Source organism: Equus caballus, chromosome 17 (genome assembly GCF_041296265.1).
Source record: "Equus caballus isolate H_3958 breed thoroughbred chromosome 17, TB-T2T, whole genome shotgun sequence".
Classification (NCBI taxonomy): domain Eukaryota; kingdom Metazoa; phylum Chordata; class Mammalia; order Perissodactyla; family Equidae; genus Equus; species Equus caballus.
In genome coordinates this window covers 88,883,619-88,902,382 of record NC_091700.1, presented here as the reverse complement: position 1 = coordinate 88,902,382, position 18,764 = coordinate 88,883,619, and the positions used below count along the sequence as shown (strand labels likewise).

Sequence of the window (18,764 nt, the reverse complement as noted above, 5' to 3'; positions counted from 1 at the left end):
CATTTCTTTTTTTATCCACAGATTGGTAGAACCCTGTATCTGTATTTTAATGGTTTGGGTTACCAGAAAGAGCAGGGAAGATGAGCAACAGGGGGTGTAGCTGCTGCTTGCCTAAATAAAATAGGGAATAAAATGCAAAATTCTAAACTTAGAGTTCCCAGGATTCTTTACAACATTATACAGTTGCTCAAATGAATACCTTAGGATGAGTAGCATGACCTTTGCAAGTACAGTCACCCTGTCTGCCAGCTCAAATTTGTTTTACTCAATCCCCAAACACCCCAATACAGTATCTATATTAGCAACGATACCAATTTTGATAATGGAACATAAAGAAATGAAACGCTATATCATGAGTCATACTTTAAATTTTTATTAGGCTTTCTATCCTAGAAATATTTTCTTTCAAATTCTTATTTTCAACTTTTATCCTATAAAAAAATTAATCTTAATGGTTGATTCAACACCATTATGAGTACACTCAGGTTTCTATTGCAATAATTTCACAAAGAGATACATGACCTTAAAGTCACTGACAAAAATAGGCACTGGTCTTTGTAACACCTTACGGAGACAGATGAGACCGCATGGATGGAAGTCAGAATCTTAGGGCCTTTCTTCTACTCCATCTACAAACTTGCCCAAGTAAAGGAGAAAAAGGGGCAAGACACTAAATTTTATGCAAGGTGGCACTTATGTAGTCACTTGAGTTATATCCCAAGAGAGTAACCATTTTGAAAGCCGGTAATGGAAAACCAGAAACAAAGCTTCCTTAATTTCAGAGCATCTTCATGGTACCCTCGTTCTATGACTACCTTCAAGCATAGACTACCATCTATATGAGCCCACATGCCGCTTCATAGCAGATGAGAGTCCTCTCTGTGCTTCTAATGGGTCAATTCTTAAAATCCTTCAAACAAGAAAGCACAGATCTCTGTCACTTGACAAAGGAGAAATATATTGTTTAGTTTTCTGCTTCCTCCTTCCCCTATACCACAAATCTACATTAATAATTTATCAAATCATCAGTAGCCATACTGCCAAAAAGGTAAACTTTAAACCTATCTCCAACTAATCTTTTTAAAAAATCCTGTACTCTAGTAAAACTCAGATATTCCCCCTCCTTCAAGAGGCTCTTACTCTGCATTTGATTCATGATGCCATTGTTCACATGTGGGCTTGCAGCATCCTCCCATTGTCTTATACTATTAGTTGGCTTTACCTTTACTTCCTGTGTTATTTCTCTCAAGAGCAGGTAAACTTTGGAGAATAGGGACCGTGCTGTATAATTTTAGTATTCTGTTACAGAACAAAGGAGGTAGCCTATATAAACACTATTTGAAAATCACAACCCTACAACTGTTTTCTACGTGATTCAGGTGACATATTAGTTAATTTTAAATAATAATAGGGAGCTAGGAAAACTCATCTGGGAGAGCTGATAGTTATGTGGCAGCTAACCATATTTACCTCTTTCATAGTTTTATTTCTAAAAGAAACATGTGGTTAATTAAAAAAAACCCTCAAGGCTATTTAGTATGAATCAGTAGAAATGCATCAACTCTTCAGTGATAGCACAGTTAGTATAGAATGCTAAATGTCAGATGTTAGAAATGCTATCAGGTATACGTGAGAAGCTGAGTAATTTACAAAATAATCCATACATTATGTAATGTTTTTCTTTTCACAATCCTGTGAAACAGGATGAGCAGAGTATTACCCACACTTTATAACGAAATCTAAATTCAGAAAAGGCACTTGGTAAATTAAGAAGCAGCATCAGGAATGTAACCTCAACTCCATATCCTAGCCATAATGAAGACAAATCTGAAGCACGTAGATCCTGAAAAAGTATCAGAAGGCTTGTTTCATCACATGCCAGCAGACTAATCCTTAAACAGGACAAATAACCAACAGTAGGTATATTATTAACTCAGGCAGGCTGTGAGTTCCACGAGGATGAGGACATCACCTGTTATACGCACGGCACCTGGTACAGCCTGGCATACGGAAAGTTCTCAAATATCCATCTAATTGAATAGCTCCTAACAAAATTCTGAAGCCCTACTGAAGTTATCTGTGAAGTTCTAATTTCTCAATGAAAAGAAACACCCTAAATGCTTAATTACATATGCTAGAGCATACACGTACCCTCTAAGACCCTGCCATTTAAACTAGACTTAACTAACGGATAGAGCTAATTACCCAACAAGCCAATTTAAACTCAGATACAGAAATATGTTCTGCTCGGAAATAATTTTACATGTCAAGGGCAAGGGCAGTGACTCCCACCAATCAGTAAAAAGCACCAGGCAATTTTAAAAGCGGAAGCACTGACCTTAAATTAGCCCTTCAAATGGTCTATTTTGGTTACTTTCTAGCCCACTGTAATCTGTTATTCTTTGCAAAGCTAAAAACATTTGCTCATTGACTATTCAGGTAAGAATGAGAAAACAAAAAGCATGTGGATTAGAAGTGATCTCGTGACAGGAGGAACTAAATGCACTCATGAGAACTGCTGCCAATGGAAGTCTGTTTTACATTAAACTCCGAAAAACTGATCACTTAAAAGATAATCCCCAAATTTCTATTCAACTAAAAGCTCAATTAGTTAAGAAGCAACAATTATTGAGCATTTACTATATACCACTTTTCCAAGCACTTGACAGGCATTATCTCATTTAATCCTCATGACCTTAAGAGATGGGTACAATTATTATCTCCATTTTGCTAATGAGGAAACTAGAGTGCCAGGTGACATGGAGAGGTGGAGCCAGCAATTAAATCCAAATCACCTGACCCCAGCACCTGTATCTGACTTGGAGCATGAGGACATCACCACTTACTGGAACGTGTTCATGAAGAGCTGACTGCCTACCTCCACTTTCTGCGGATTCCTGTGCCTTGGACATCTCCCATCACCACATCAGAACTGCAGCTCATCTTCCTGCCCTGCAGGGGCCCGCTAATTTCTCTGCAAACTCAGGCTTCATTCTCTGTCACCCACACCTGATCATCCTTCTTTCATCCATGGTATTTAGCCAGTGAATCTGCTTGAGTTTTCTCCTCTGGCACTCTCCCTTGCCCATCTTTTCTTTGTGCAGTATCATCATCCGAGTCCAGACACTGGCATCACACACCTAAATTACTACAACTCTTTCCCATGACCCTCTTAACTAGAGCAAGAAACTTTAGCCTTCCTTTCAGATGCTATACTGGAAGCCAGGAGATTAATAACAACAATAATAATAAATACCTGCTATCAATTACATGGCATAATGCTCTAGGCATATATATATGAACTCATTCAAGCCTCACAATAATTCTGTGAGGCTCATCCCATTACTATCCCTGTTTTACAGTTGAGGAAATTATGCTCCAGAGAAGTGAAGTAACTTGCCCAAGGTCACACAGCTAATCAGTGGAGGAGCCAGGCTCTAGACTCTAGTAGTTCAATTCCAGGGTCTGCATTCTTAATCACTATATTATCTCTCTTCAATAAGTAGAATTATATGCCCCAGGTCCTCAAAGAGTCTTGGAAAAGACACTTAGTGCTCACCGAATATCCTCAAGTTCCCTTGGAGGGCACAGGTGCTACTTCTGGACAATGGGTTTGGGGCAAAAATGACACATGTCACTTCTGGGCTGAAACATTAGAGAACAGTGAGGGATATTCCATCACGCTCTTCTCTCCTGCCACAGCGACCAGCAATGTTCTAGATGGTGGGACCCTTATCAGCCTGGGTCCTTGAATGAGTAAATGGAGAATTCCCCACCCCCATACCCTATCCACCTATGTTGACCAAGTAGCACAAACAAGAAACACATTTGTGTATTCAGCCACTGAGATTTCAGGGTTAGTTGTGGCTACAACATAAGCTAGCCTTCTGATTAATATAGTGTTTAACCTATTAGAATGAAACAGACCAATACACAGAGTGTAAGAAAAGAAAATTGCAGACGCTATCCAGTTCCCCCAGCAAACAAAAACCTTCCTTAATCCCACCTTCACTGCGTCATTTCATGCTCAGGGATTGTGAATAGTTCCCCGTGATCCTACCACATGGAGTCCAAGTTCCTCTCCCACACTTTCAAGCCCCTGTAACCTAATTTCTCTCCACTGCCCAACATGTACCTTTCAAGCTAGTGTAGTTGGTCTTGCCTCTGTGCCATGAATATAACAATATTTGGTTCTCACTGGTTGGATTATTCTGCTTCCTCCATTTATTCTTTACACTCACATCCCAATCGTACCTCCTCCTTTAATTCTTCTTTGACTACTCAAGCCACCCATCTTCCTTTCCTCAACTTATTTGGCTTTTATACAATCTACGCCACAGTTTTAACTTTAGACATATATCATCTTACACCAAAGGAAGAGAAAAAACACACCGGCCTGGAAAGCTGTGGCCTGGTTCTAGTTTGATTGCTAATTGGCTCCATTACCTTCGTCCAGTCTTCTAGCCTGTCTAGCTTTCAGTTTTCTTATCAACGAAATAACAGCATGAGACAACATGTAAGCTCTCTGTCAACCATCACACAGCCTGTGGTCTATTACTTCATGTGCATTACTCTCATATCCCTCAACTGAAACATGAGCTCCACTGCAGCAGAGCCCTTGACTTTTACTTCTTTCTATTCTGGGTAGCTCCAAGCACAGCACCTTGCACATAGATAATACCCAAAAAATGTGTTGACCATGGGTCATCAAGTATTAGCTGAGGATACTATATGATTTGTATTCTTAAAGTATGATGGATGAGAGGTTTTATTACTGCATGCCATAATTTATTAAGCAGCAACAGATAACTAATACAAGCTTGGTATTACAATATTAATCACGGAAAATAAGAATTAAATTGCAAACGCGAATAACATTTAAATCAGTCACAATTTCTTTTCCAAAAAGAAAGTTTCCAGTGGAGATGCGAGAGGAGTGCTGCTAGCTTTCCCTCTACTTCCCACATACAAAGAAGCAACACACAATGATAAACACTTCTCTAATTTATCCCTGATAATGCATCCAGACTGTTCAAACTGAGAGAAATCTCTGCAACACTGTAGTTGTTAGAAAGAAAAAACTGTATAAGAGGGTAACCTACATGGGAAAATACATTTTATTTTAATTTTCAATAATTTATCTTCCTCAAAACTTTTTAAAAACTTTCTCTTTATTTGCACACTATGTTGCTTTTTGCTGTTAATTATGCTTTTTAGATGTCTTGTCCACTCATAAACTGCAAGCCACTCATGGGCAGGAACCATATGACTTTCTGTCCCACAAGGTCCCTACCACAACTGATCCAAACCAAGAACTCAATTTTTGATTGGCTTTTATCAGTTTTCTCAGAGTGTGAGAACATTTATTTCTGGTTTCTATATCTTGTAAGAATGATTTTTCCCATGTAGGTTTTGAGAAGAAAGAAGTGTCTCAGAATGAAACTACATGGAGGCTACAAAAGGTTTTAATCCTACTCTAAAAAAAGTAACATTTTGATTTGTTCTCATTGCTTGAGGGCAGCACTTCCACAATTTTTCCCTTAAGTCCTATAGTGAAACATCTGCTTTTAAAAAAATATACATAGTGAAAATATATGGAGTTACTGCCTGTATTAGGGTTTAAAAAATAAATGCAAACAGTATTATCATGTATTGTTCTACCATATATCATAATTCAAGAGAGTAATGAAAGTATTGTAAGTGCTATCTCATGTACTATTGCCTATTTTTCCCATTAAGAGAACAAGGGCAAGGAAAAGGTCATGAATTTGAATGTTACTGCTTCTACTTGAAGAACAGCTGTTAAGAGGAAAGCATCATCAAAACAGACCCACAGACACAAGACTCATATGACAAGAAATCGAAGCAGTCCCCCTTCTTAGTCCCAACAATCAGATAAGGGCTCAAGTGGTCCATGACTGTGCCTGCACCCACACACTCAAGTCTCTGGAGAGACCCAGGGAAAGGCTGGTCAATTGGAGGCAGGGGCAGGGCTGAGCGATACTGCAGGTCTTGGCCCACAGAATTTAGAAAGCAAAGGGTCAAATGGAAAATGGAAAGGAAAAAATAAGTGTCCTATCGGGGTCCAATTGTCAATTACTTGAAGTTAGTGTGTTTGACAAAATGCTGATAAGGTGATGGGTACATGGTATTCATTACGATATTCTCTCTGCATTTGTGTATGTTTGAAATTTTCTGTAATAAATTTAAGAAACTGGTAAATGTAGTCTCCAATACATTTCCATACTCTCTCATTACATCAGGGGTGGAAGAAGAAATTTAGGGATGAATTCATAAAGGACTGAGAGATATGGCAGTGATATCACATGTCTACAAATCTCTCTCTCTCTCTAATCAGTTAGCTGCAGCACCCCAAATTATATGAGAAGACAGGAATGGGACACACATGGCCACACTGATATCTAAGATCACAAGGAAAGGCAGTTTCAACAGACCTTTAAGAAGTCGTAGTAAGAGATAGTTTTTGGTGACAAAGTCGCCAGCAAAGAACAGGATATAACCAGAAATTCACACGAAGAGATTGTCAGGGGCTCATCAACATACACACATACACGCATATAACGCTCCATGAGTAACCTGATCTCCTGGCACAAAGAGCTACTTCCTTTTCCTTAAGCCACGTCCCAGTCCAAATCTAAGTATCTCAGATTCAGGTATACTGCTTTGTACATACACATTTGAAGTCAAATATAAAAGTTATATCCTTTTGATGACCATTTCTGTCAGCTAAGATTCACTTATAAATAATAGAAACCTCTCGAGTTATTTTGGGCAGAAAAAGATTTAGTACACAGAATTAGGTGCTTATAAAATCACTGAAAGGGCTAGAAGGGCAGATCCGGGCTGTGCCTCTGGGAACAGACTCCTGGAACAACACACAAGGAACTAGGTCTACCCAGAAGACTGCTTCCTTTGCCATATTCAGGATGCTGGGAAATCAGGAAGTCATTATATCATTTCAGCAGAGTCTAGAGATCAGGAAGCTGTCTGAACTGCAACCTCCAAAGCCCTGTTGAGTCTACAGAATTGGACAGCAAAACGGGTATTTCCTATGCTACTCCATTTGCTCACACTGAACTCAAGCACCACACAAGTTCTGATTGGTGGAGCCTAAATCATATTCAGAACTCTGGATGCAAGAGAGTTTAAGAAATAGAGCATTCAGCTTTCCAACCTCTGCTTTATGTGGAGGTACACAAGGAGGACCCTGGAACAGATAACAAGCAAGACAATCTAAGCATATCCATCATACTACATAAAACATTAAAATATCAAAAGGGAGGAAGAACCTTCTAATTAAAAGAAGAAGAAGAAGAAACTTAAGAGATATCACAATCAAATGCAAGACCAAATGTAAAAGGGCTTTTTCAAAGTAGTAAGAGAAATCTGAATATAGTTTTGGTAGTACATAATATTAAGGAATTATAAATAATATAATTGGTAAAGTAATATTACAGTTATATAATAAAATGTCTCTTTTTAGAGCTTAATTAGGGAATAAAATATTATGTCTAGAAATTGCTTCAAAACACTGTATTTAGTTTTTAGGGGAATAGAAGAAGAAAGGATGGCAAAAATGTTAATTATTCAATCTGGGTAATAGGGCTCATTTTTATTATTCACTCTGCTTTGTGATTGAAATTTTCCACTGTAAAAAGCTTTAACAGGTTATATCAAGAGAAACATGGTAAGTACAAATTATTTTCATCTAAGACTTCATCTTCAAAAACTTTAATTTTACCGCATTATTAAAATAAGGTCTATCTTCTATAAAGTAACTAGCTCATACTCTTTAAACGTCAAGATCATAAAAGACAAAGACACAATAAGGACTGTTCCAGACTAAGGAGTAAAGGGACATAACAACTAAATGCAAGATGTATTTCTGGAGGACCATGGACTAGATATTTTTTCCTTTTTTCTATAAAATAGAACATTATTTGGACAAGTGCCAAATATAAAATAATACATACTGATGTTTTAGGGGTAAAGGGGGCTTACATTTACAACTTGTTCTCAAATGATTCTGAAAAAATACCATACATACAGTCATGTGCCGCAGAACAATGTTTCGGTCAATGATGGACTGCAGATACGACGGTGGGCCCATAAGATTAGTATCACAGAGCCGAGGTGCTACACCATCTAGGTTTGTGTGAGTACAGTCTATCATGTTCACGCAACGATGAAATCGCCTAATGACACATTCCTCAGAAGGTGTCCCCATTGTTAAGCAATGCATGACCGTATATATAGCGAGAAAATGACAAAGAAAATGTAAAAAATATTAACAATTAGGGCATCTGGGTTTAGGGTATAAACCCATACCCAAATAGGAGTTCTTTGTCCTGTTCTTGTAACTTTTCTATAAGTCTGAATTATTTAAAAAAATTTTTTAAGTATAAAACATAGTGGCAGTATCTGAGAGCTCTGAAGAGAAACAGCAGTTTCTTCTGTCTATTAAATAAAATGAAAATTAGTAGCTAAGTAACTGGAGTGTCACATAGTTAGTGCTTTTTCAGATACCATTCCATGGGGCATATTCCCCTAATCTGAAAATTTTCTTGCAGCATGTGCTTATTTTGTACTTCTCATTTTAGCAGCAAATTCAAACAGAATCATAAAAGTTGTCTTTAGACGCTAAAATTTACTTTTATAAACACTTTCAACACTGTAGTTGAAAATGTACACAGGAAGCCTCGGTTTGATAAATTTATAGTATACTCAAATTACTTTCTAGTATAGTGAACAGATGACCATTAACTAGATTTTTTACCTAAAAAAAAAAAAGAAAGAAAGTAGTGTTGCAAAGAGAGAAATGTCTGAGTTAAGAGACAGACGTGAATTTCAATCCAGACTTTGCCACGGTAACAGACATGACCCAGAGACTCGCTCGGTTCTCAGAACTTCAGCTTTCTCACGAAGGACACAGCAATGTCAGTATCTGCTCTTGCAAGACTGTTGTGGATGTTCACTTAACCCAGGAACACACGTAAAATAAGGCTCTATAACAACAGTTCTTCAGTGCGCACATATCAAAGATTCCCTATGAGAAGGGTAAATTGTGCTACCAAAAAACCTCCAAATAGAATGTGTAATATTAACATTTCATCATGCTACTCTGTATGTTTTCGCTGATATTAACAAACATATCTTTGGTCCAGTAATTTATTTACATAACAAATACTTATTAAGGCCTACTATAAGTCAGGCTCTCTTCGAGGCACCAGGATGAGCGCTGAAAACAACACGGATCAAGTTACCCTCAGGAATCTTATGTTCTACAAGTCAACATAGTTTTAAGCAAATAATATGGGTTTAGGGGAGGGGATAATTTTGAGCGTTATTCTGGCTTTGTTGAACCCAAGACTAGTTCTCTGCCCTCCCAAATATTCTCTGAACTACTTTAATAATAAACTCTCTCTCTGCTAAATAAGCCAGAGTTGGTCTATTACTTCAATAGGCATGCCTGCGCTCTTATGACTGAGAAAGCCTTGTCTCCTTTGACCTCAGATAACAAAAGCACGTTAGACACTTCAGAATTCAACATCTATCTATACAAAATAATCAACCCTAAAATAGTTCTGAGATTATTTTTGTGTGCTGTATATTTTGCTATGGTTACCAAGACGTGGTTAGCATTTTGAAATTTTTTTCTTAGAATAATACAATGATCTGAATTTAAAATCTTTCATAAGGTACAACTTTCCAAAGATAAACAAGAACAGGAAGTGACTCGAATACAACCAGACTTCTAGTTCCCTTCACCATTATCTACTATGCTGATTTAACAACATTAGACATTCTACCATCGTATTCTAATTTTCAATTATTAGTATTTTTATTTGTTTGAATAAAACATATTTCCTATTAAACCAGAAATCTTGACATATACTCAAGTATTAAGTCCTAAGAGGAAGACAGCTAAAATAAAGGAATTGAGTAGCAAAGGAACTTACAAAAGCAGAAATGAAAACAGATGTTAACCTTCTTTGAAACAAATTTTTACTAATAGCCTCAACCAAAGCTATTTCAGTCACTACTCGAAATATTCTACCTAGTCAAAGATCTCAACAAGCTTCATAGGTCTTCAGCTCCTCAAGGGTCTGGGCTAACTCTTTTCAAGGTTCTAATTATCTCCCAACACCATGAATGTTACGGCATTTCGAAACACACGTGATAAGCTCTGTAAGAGCTTAGTTTAGGTCAGCGGCCCTCCATCAGGGGCAATTTTGCCCCCCAAATGTCATCTGGCAACATCTGGAGACATTTTTAGTTGTCATGACTGGGTGCTGGGGTGGGGTTGCTACTGGCATCTAGTGGGTAGAGGCCAGGGATGTTGCTAAACATGCTAAAATGCACAGGACAGCCCTCTCACAGCAGAGAACTACTCAACCAAAAGTGCAGACCAAGGTTGAAAAAATTTTGGTTTAGGTCAACTATGTCACCGCCTTTCGCATTCAAATATAAAATCACTAATCGTGTGGCTTTACAAACCCTCTGTTGAAAGCTTACAGATCCTTTCAAACAGGATGCATTGAATCTGTCCCCTGGAAAGATGCTGGCCACTGAAACTGTCAATGAAATCCTTGCAGTGTGAAAAGCCTGAGTCTCTTTCAAAATTAACCAACAATCTCCGAGGGGCAGAAACTCTCTGTGAACTTTATTTGAGTCTGAAGACACTGGGCTTCAAACACTACTAACATCTTGATTACCCTGAGTAGCAATCTCGTTTCCTAATCATTCCTCAGACAATAACAAATATGTAAATGAGGCAACAGAAGCCGCTTCCTCTCCTTACATATCTTCAAACATCACGAGTTTTCTTTTACTACTCTACAGAAAACGGTGCTCACAGTTTCTGAGCCTGTTTCCTCAAAGGAGACGACATTTCCCACTCACCGTACAGGGTTATTGTGAAGATTAAAAGGACATCAATGTGTACGCAGAGTGCCTGAAACGTGCATGGTATGTGCTCAATGATTCCCAACGGATGCTATCAGACACACAGCATTAAACACCCAAATACTGAACTGATGGGAAGTTTGAGAACTGAGATATTCTGAGAATACAGGAATGAATGGCCTATGTGGTTCTCTCTAGGTAAGATCCTGGAAATGATTTTATAAATCCACAACACTTCAATCCTTTAAAAATACCATTCAACTCAAATTTGCAATTCAATTTTTATATTTTTCTACTGAGTAACAGATTTAAGGTGACTTACCAACCAAAAAAAAGAAAAAGAAAAGAAAGGAAAATAAAGGAAAGGGCATTAGTACAAAAGAATAATTGAAGTAATTAGGACCTGGCAGATCAAACTTTCAATCACAGCCAGGCCTCTTTGGTATTAAAGAACATTCTTCTCACGACTCTGTGCTGTCTCCCAGATGCTCCATGCTCAGGGAGCCATGAAAGAGAATGAGATCCTGCTCCTTAAAAAGCATCGAGTCGAGAGAGAGGTCAATTAGGTAAATAATTATAAAACCAGGTAATAAACGTTACATGTAACTCGTAAGCATAAAGTCATCTGAGAGCACAAAGGAAGGAGTGATTAATTCTGGCTGGGGCAGCATTTCATAGAGTAGGCATAGCCAAGGTGAGTCTTGAAGGATAAGCAGAAGTTTGCCAAAGCAAGGGGAGGAAGGATGTTGTAAACAAGTCTGCATAAATAAATTCAGAGAGATGTGAATGACACAGGAGTGACAGGTAGTGGGGAATAACGCAGCTTAACTGTAGGTGTAGAGTACAAGGGGGGAATGAGAGAAAATGAGGCTAGAAAGGTCGGTTGGAACTCAACTCTGAGGTGCTGCACTAACAAGTTAAACTTTATTAAGTAGGAAGTCACAGGTTTCTGAAAGTGTAAAGGAATAAGATAAGATCTCCTCTGGAGATAAAACTAGGGGGATGGGACAGGACAGATGACAGCTTTGAGACGGTGACGAGGAGAACAGTTAGGAAGCTACTGCAATAGTCCAAACAAAAGGAGATGAAATGGAATCAAAAGACCAACGACTTTCCATTCATTTATTTACTCTACCCGTCCAACATAGGGGCCCTCTATGTGGGAGCCACTATGGTAACTGAGGCATGATCAGTAGGTAAAGACTGACATGGTCTCTGCCTGCATAAAGCTTATATTCTAGTGGAGGAGACAGATATTAAACCATTCATTACATAATTATTTAATTTCTATGGTGATAAGTGCTAAAAGAAATGTTCTAAGAAAGCGTATCACAACAGTCTGTGACCTAGTCTGAGGGTGGGGACAGTCAAGAAAGCTTCTGTGAAAAGTGACCTTTAAGTTTTCCTGAAGCCCCTGAGCGAGGGCTGTTTATTATCTCACACCTCTCATTCTAAATGAAAATTTTGAGGAACTTCTCTTTCATCAGTCAACTTTGTTTTGTGCACTCACATTTAAGTAAGTAGGTACTACTTCTCTGGTAGGTCTAACCAAACCAGGAGGTATTGCTGGGAGGGGAGAGGAGACTGGGGATAAGCAGAGAGCGGTGGGAAGAAGTTAAAGCTACGAGGAAGGGGAGAAAGGAGAAGCGTGAGGGGGGAGGGAAGGAAACAGAGCTCCAGATCCAAAGACTTTAAGCTAAACAACAGTCGACTGTATAAAGACTAACTCGTTAAGGAAAGAAAGTCTAAACATTTGTTGTGATCAAAACTGAGAAATATAATCCTCAACAAACTGATCAACACACGAACCACCATCCATTCAATTTCTATTTCTTTATCTTGACTGGGGAGCACTCTGTTTTTAGAGTGGAGTAATCTAGGTCAAAATTCCAACCCTGTCAACTGAGTTATATGCTCCTGGGCAGATTTCTTACCCTGATGATCAGTTTTCTTACCAGTGAAATAGCTATAACCATACCAATTTCATAAGGTTTTTTTTAAATAGGAAAGAAGATATTTAAAATATCTGTTAGTTCAACTCATCTAGTCTATTATTCTAAACACATTAACACAAGCTTTTTCAAATTTGGAAGCCCTAGTGGCTCTATCTTTATTTTGAGAAATACTGCTTTACTTCTAAAGTAAAGGCACTGATCATCATTCAAGCTGGGATGATTATTTATATGTTGAATATTTAGCTCAAGTTCAAAGCAGAGGGAAAAATAATTTAGAAAGCTAACTGTCACTTATTGCTAACTTTGCCCACAATACCCACTTCCCTTAAAATATTCCAACGGTTGATATTCAAGATGACCACAGATGATTACAGATGGGCTGCTATTCTCCAACTGGCCCTTAGCTCTAGAGAACCCAATCCCTTAGCACTTTTGAGATTAAAAGTTAATACTACCTCTTGAGATTAAAAGTTAATACAACTCTGTTACCACTGTAACTCAACATAGGGCTGCATAGTCTAACAGGGCTACAAAATTAAGAATTACATTAAATATCTAGGACTGATTCTTTTAAATAGGTCTAAATAACCAAATTAGTCCACCAAATAATTATGGTGGCACCATCATACTTGTTTCTTAGTCTCCTGAGTCATCTATGCTCAGTCCTAGAAAGTTTTATCCTTTGCAATGCCACGACACGGAATTAGAAAATTTGGATAAAGCACGATCTGTCAAACAGTAATCTGATCATCAAGAAAAACAGTAAAGGTCCTTCTATGATGAGATTAGTAGGAAATTTATACTGCTGGAAATTAGGTATTTATAGACATTAGAAGAACATTAAATTCCTGTAGACAGATCCTGAGACCAAGCATGCTCCTCCTTGCTCCCTTCACCACCACCACTCCAGCAGATAACAGAGAACAGGGTGGAGATGTCTAAACACAAGTTGCAAAGAAACAAAGAATGAGCACTGAAGCTTGCTGGGATTGGGTGAAAACTGGGACGAGACAAAACTGACTGAAATACTAAGAGATCCAGGAAATAGACTCAAGTAAGACAACATAGCAGTGATTGCAAAGTCTATTTTATTTTGAGTAAAAGAATACTGTTTGAAGATGACATAATGTACAATGACCTTAATAAAATTTGTGAATGTTTGTAGAGGTAACCAGGTATAATCATTTGGTTTCACAATTGTAAGTGTTCTTAAAACATACACACTTTGAAAAAACAAAACTGCCAATTAAAGATGGTGGATTGAGCACAAGTACTTACCTCTCTGTTATCTCCTAAAACCTTGTAAGAATGGCATTAAAAGATTTTTAAAGGCATAAACCCACAAAGACAAGAGGATGATTATAAAAATTTTTCTAAGCTGGAAAACAGGAGCAGAGTGGTAACTAACTTGGCAAACCTGAGAAAACTAAATACTAAACCAGCAATGGTAAAATCTGAGAAGCGAACTGATTAACACTCAAATTCCCCAAGAGCAGCAGGATTAGCAGTACCACGTTTTTCTGGGACTGCTAAGAGGCATTCAGGGCACCGACCCCTTCCAACACTCTGCCACCTGCTAACTGACCCTCCCCATCCTGGCAGAACAACTCGGGGTTTATTATCTAGAAATGGTAACAAGGAGTGCATTGGAACGGGGGGACTACCATGCATAGTTGAGAGTGCAAATACAATACTAAAAATCAAAGTTTATATACTATGTTAAGTTTATATACTACATCAAAGTTTATATACTAAATCAAAGTTTATATACTAAATCAAAGTTTATATATGAAATCATAGTATATACACTAAATGTTGAGACTCCCAGACATGCTCTGTAGGTAGTAGACTGGAGAGTATGCTCTGGGGAATCTGACAATTTCACGAGGAAAAAAAGACATAAATTTATAGATCTGATATTGGGCGTTCAAAGCAAAACATCCCAACCAGGGGACCCTACAATGAAGTTCATGGTCATTCAGCACCTGGCACACAATCCACTTCTTTTTCTATTTTATTTTTTTGAGGAAGATTAGCCCTGAGCTAACACCTGCCGCCAATCCTCCTCTTTTTGCTGAGGAAGACTGGCCCTAAGCTAACATCCGTGCCCATCTTCCTCTACTTTATATGTGGGATGCCTGCCACAGCATGGTTTGACAAGCGGTGCATAGGTCCACGCCCGGGATCTGAACTAGCAAACCGTGGGCTCAGTGCATGAACTTAATCACCATGTCATTGGCCAGCCCCTCACAATCCATTTCCTAAATCAGCTTTTTTAGAAGCAGGCTCTTAAATATAAACAGATAGCCAAAGGCTCAGAGATATTTAAGGAAAGCGCCTAGCATCAAAAGCAGAAAAACAGAAGGAAAAAAGGAACTCAGAAGAAACAGAAACTGTGCAGGGAAATGAAAACCTTGCAGGCGTGGGTGGGCAAGGGGAAGACTATCCTTAATATGAAAGATAGAAGAAAAAATAGTTCATCCATGAAACAAAAACAAGATGCCAGCAAAAATGAATATTCAGAAAATAAAAAGGAACTACTAGATATAAAAACTAGGACAGCAAAAATATTTTAAAAGGTAGTCTATAGATGAAAAGGTACTTAATCTCATTAGTCAACATGGAAATGCAAACTAAAATCACAATAATGTATCACTACACATCCACTAGAATGACTACAATTAAAAGGACTATTACCTCTCTCGGATCTCTTGCTCCAGGGAAGTTAGCTGTCATATCATGTAGATACTCAAGCAGCTTTGTGGTGAGGAATTAGGCTTCCTGCCAACAGCCATGTGAATGAGCCACTTTGGAAGAGGGTCTTGTAGTCAAGCCAGACCTTCAGATGGCTGTGGTCCCTGCTGGATTCTGACCACAACCACATGAGAGGCTCTAGGCCAGAAGAACCCAGCTAAGTTGCTCCTAAATTCCTGACCCACAGGAAAACTCGCAATCTCTTCTAAAGCCATACATATGTATACCCTATGATTTAGCTTTCAACTCTCAGGTACAAACCTAACAGAAATGTGTGCATATATACAACAAAAGACATATTCAAGGATGTTCACAGCAACAGTATTTGTAACAGTCCCAAACCAGAAACAATCCCATTGTCCATCAACAGTAGTAATTCAAACAACAAAATACTACACAACAATGACAAGGCATGAACTACTGCAACGTGCAACAAGACGAATGAAACTGAAGGTGATACTGAGAGAAAGATGCTAGACACAGAAGTCTACATTGCCATTTATATAAAGTTCAAAACCAGACAAAATTACACTAGGGTGTTAAAAGTCAGGATAGACTCCTGGGAGGAAGGGTGACTGGGAGGCAGCAGAAGCGCATCTTTTAGAGCGCAGGCAATGTTCTGTTTCTTCATCTGGCTGCCGTTTAAAAGTGTGTCACTTTGTAAAACTTCAATGAGTCCTAAACTTAGGATATGCACACTTTTCCATGTACATGTTGTACTGCGATAAAAATTTATTTTTAAATATTAGTTAGAAGAGTTGGGAGACAGAATTTAAGAAATCTCCCAGCAAGGAGAACAAAATACAAACAGAAAGAAAAGAGGAGGGAAGAAAGATTAAAACTAGACCTGTCCAAGAGGCTGAACATCCAGATGACAGGATTTTTCAGAAAGAGAGAACCAAGAAAACGGAAGGGGAGGTGATCAAAATAACTCAGGAAAAATTCAAGAAGAGAAATATACGACTTTCCTGACTGACATGGCCTGCCAAGCGTACAACCAAAAAGAGATGAAAACAGGATCACTCCGAAGCACCTCGTCACAAACTGTCACCAAGTACTAATCATCAGATCTCCGCTAAATTGTCAACAACAACACTGCAAGGTTGGTAATGATGACAAGAGATAGCATTCCCTCCCCTATTTCTTCCTCTACATACTTCCTCTCCCCACCCCAGATAAAGTGCAATATAAAGAAACTGCTGCTGCTCAATATTGCTTATTTCTAAGAGTTTGGGGTGAATCCCCAACTAGCCCACATGCCTGATGGAACGTCAGCAAACATGAGTGGGTAACAGACAGTTCTGTGGTGACTGTGGGTTCTCCATCCTGGGGGGCTCATTCTCCCTCTTTTCTGATCTGACATTGCCCAAACATTTTAATACACCTCAGGGAAACATGAGTTCAGAGGCCAAAACAACCAGACATCCTTAGAATACAATCACAACAAAAGAGAAACGACAAACTGAACAATATTACTAATGAAAGCAGAATTTTTAGAACAGATGAACCCCAAGTTATAACATATATTAATATCTATACTAATGTAAGAGATAAGAGAGAATATTAAAAAATATGAGATCAGACTGTGGAAACATTAAGTATGAAAAACATAACAGATGGGATAAATACAGTTGAAGAACAAATTACCAAGCTAGAAAATTAAACAAAGGAGCTCTTCTGGAAGTCAGTGTAAAAGGCTGAACGGAGGGAGGAGATGGAGATAATATATTTAAAGAAATATTTCAATTAAAAGTCTCTCAGCCATATAATTTAGATAAGGATAACTTATACATAGACACTTCTTATGGTGATATTTAAGAAACACTAGGGGAAATTCTAAAAACTTCCAAAGGCAAAGAATAAACAAATGACAAAGGAACAAGATCAACATCAGATTTCTCAAGAGATACACAGAATTCAACAATACAATTAGGTAATACTATCAAAATATTGAAGAAAAAGAACTTCAACCTAGAATTTTTATCCATCCAAATTAGTATTTAAAAGTGACAGCAAATGAGGGGCTGGCCCCGTGGCCGAGTGGTTAAGTTCGCGCGCTTTGCTGCAGGCGGCCCGGTGTTCCGTTGGTTCGAATCCTGGGTGCGGACATGGCACTGCTCATCAAACCACGCTGAGGCAGCGTCCCACATGCCACAACTAGAAGGACCCACAACGAAGAATATACAACTATGTACCGGGGGGCTTTGGGGAGAAAAAGGAAAAAATTAAAAAAAAATCTTTAAAAAAAGAAAAAAAAAAGTGACAGCAAATGAAAAAATATCTTCATGTATAGAAGGACTCAGAGCCTTGCCATACACAAAGATTCACTTTGAAAATACTTGTGGAGAAAGTACTCCATTAAAAATTGAGGAAACTACAGAAAGCTGAAATTAAGGATGATCAAAAAGGAGAAACAGACAAATTCACAATTAGAGTTCAAGTATTCAACATTCCTTGCTCCATAACTAACAGAAGAACAAGTGGACAGAAAACCAGTAGGGATACAGAAGATGTAAAAAAAAAATCAGCCAAGTTGACCTAATAGACAGTCACAGAATATAGCACCCAACAACAGCAGAAAACGAACTCTTTTCAAGTGCATATGGAATACTCAACAAGACAGACCAAAAAACAAACTTAAAAGAATTAGAATCATACAAAGTAGGTTCTCTGACCACACAGAATTAAATTAGCAATCAAAACCAGAAATACACTTAAGAAATCCTGGACATTAAATAAGACTTTTGAATAATCCAAGAATCAAACAGGAAGTTACAAGGGATGTTGGAAAATATTTTTAATTGAATAAAAATAAAACACAACATATAACTTGTGGGATGCAGCTAAAGCAGTGCTTAAGGAGAAAAGCATAGCATTAAATACTTATTAGAAAAAGAAAGTCTTGTATCAATGGTCTAGGCTTCTACTTTAAGAAAGTAGATAAGATGATCAAATTAACTTCAAAGCAAGCAGAAGGAAGAAAATAATGATAGGAGCAAAAACCAGTAACACTGAAAACAAAATAGAGAAAAATCACTGAAACTGATTTTTTTTCTTTTAAAGATTTTATGCTTTGTAGAGTAGTTTTAGGTTCACAGGCAAATTGACAGGAAGGTTACAGAGATATCC

At 38.0% G+C, this 18,764-nt stretch overlaps 1 protein-coding gene across 3 annotated transcripts in view; it reads right to left on the bottom strand.

Annotated features, from left to right (window-relative positions):
- The window catches only part of UBAC2 (UBA domain containing 2), a 187,259-nt gene that overhangs the window by 111,358 nt on the left and 57,137 nt on the right, over nucleotides 1-18,764 (bottom strand). The window lies entirely within an intron of this gene.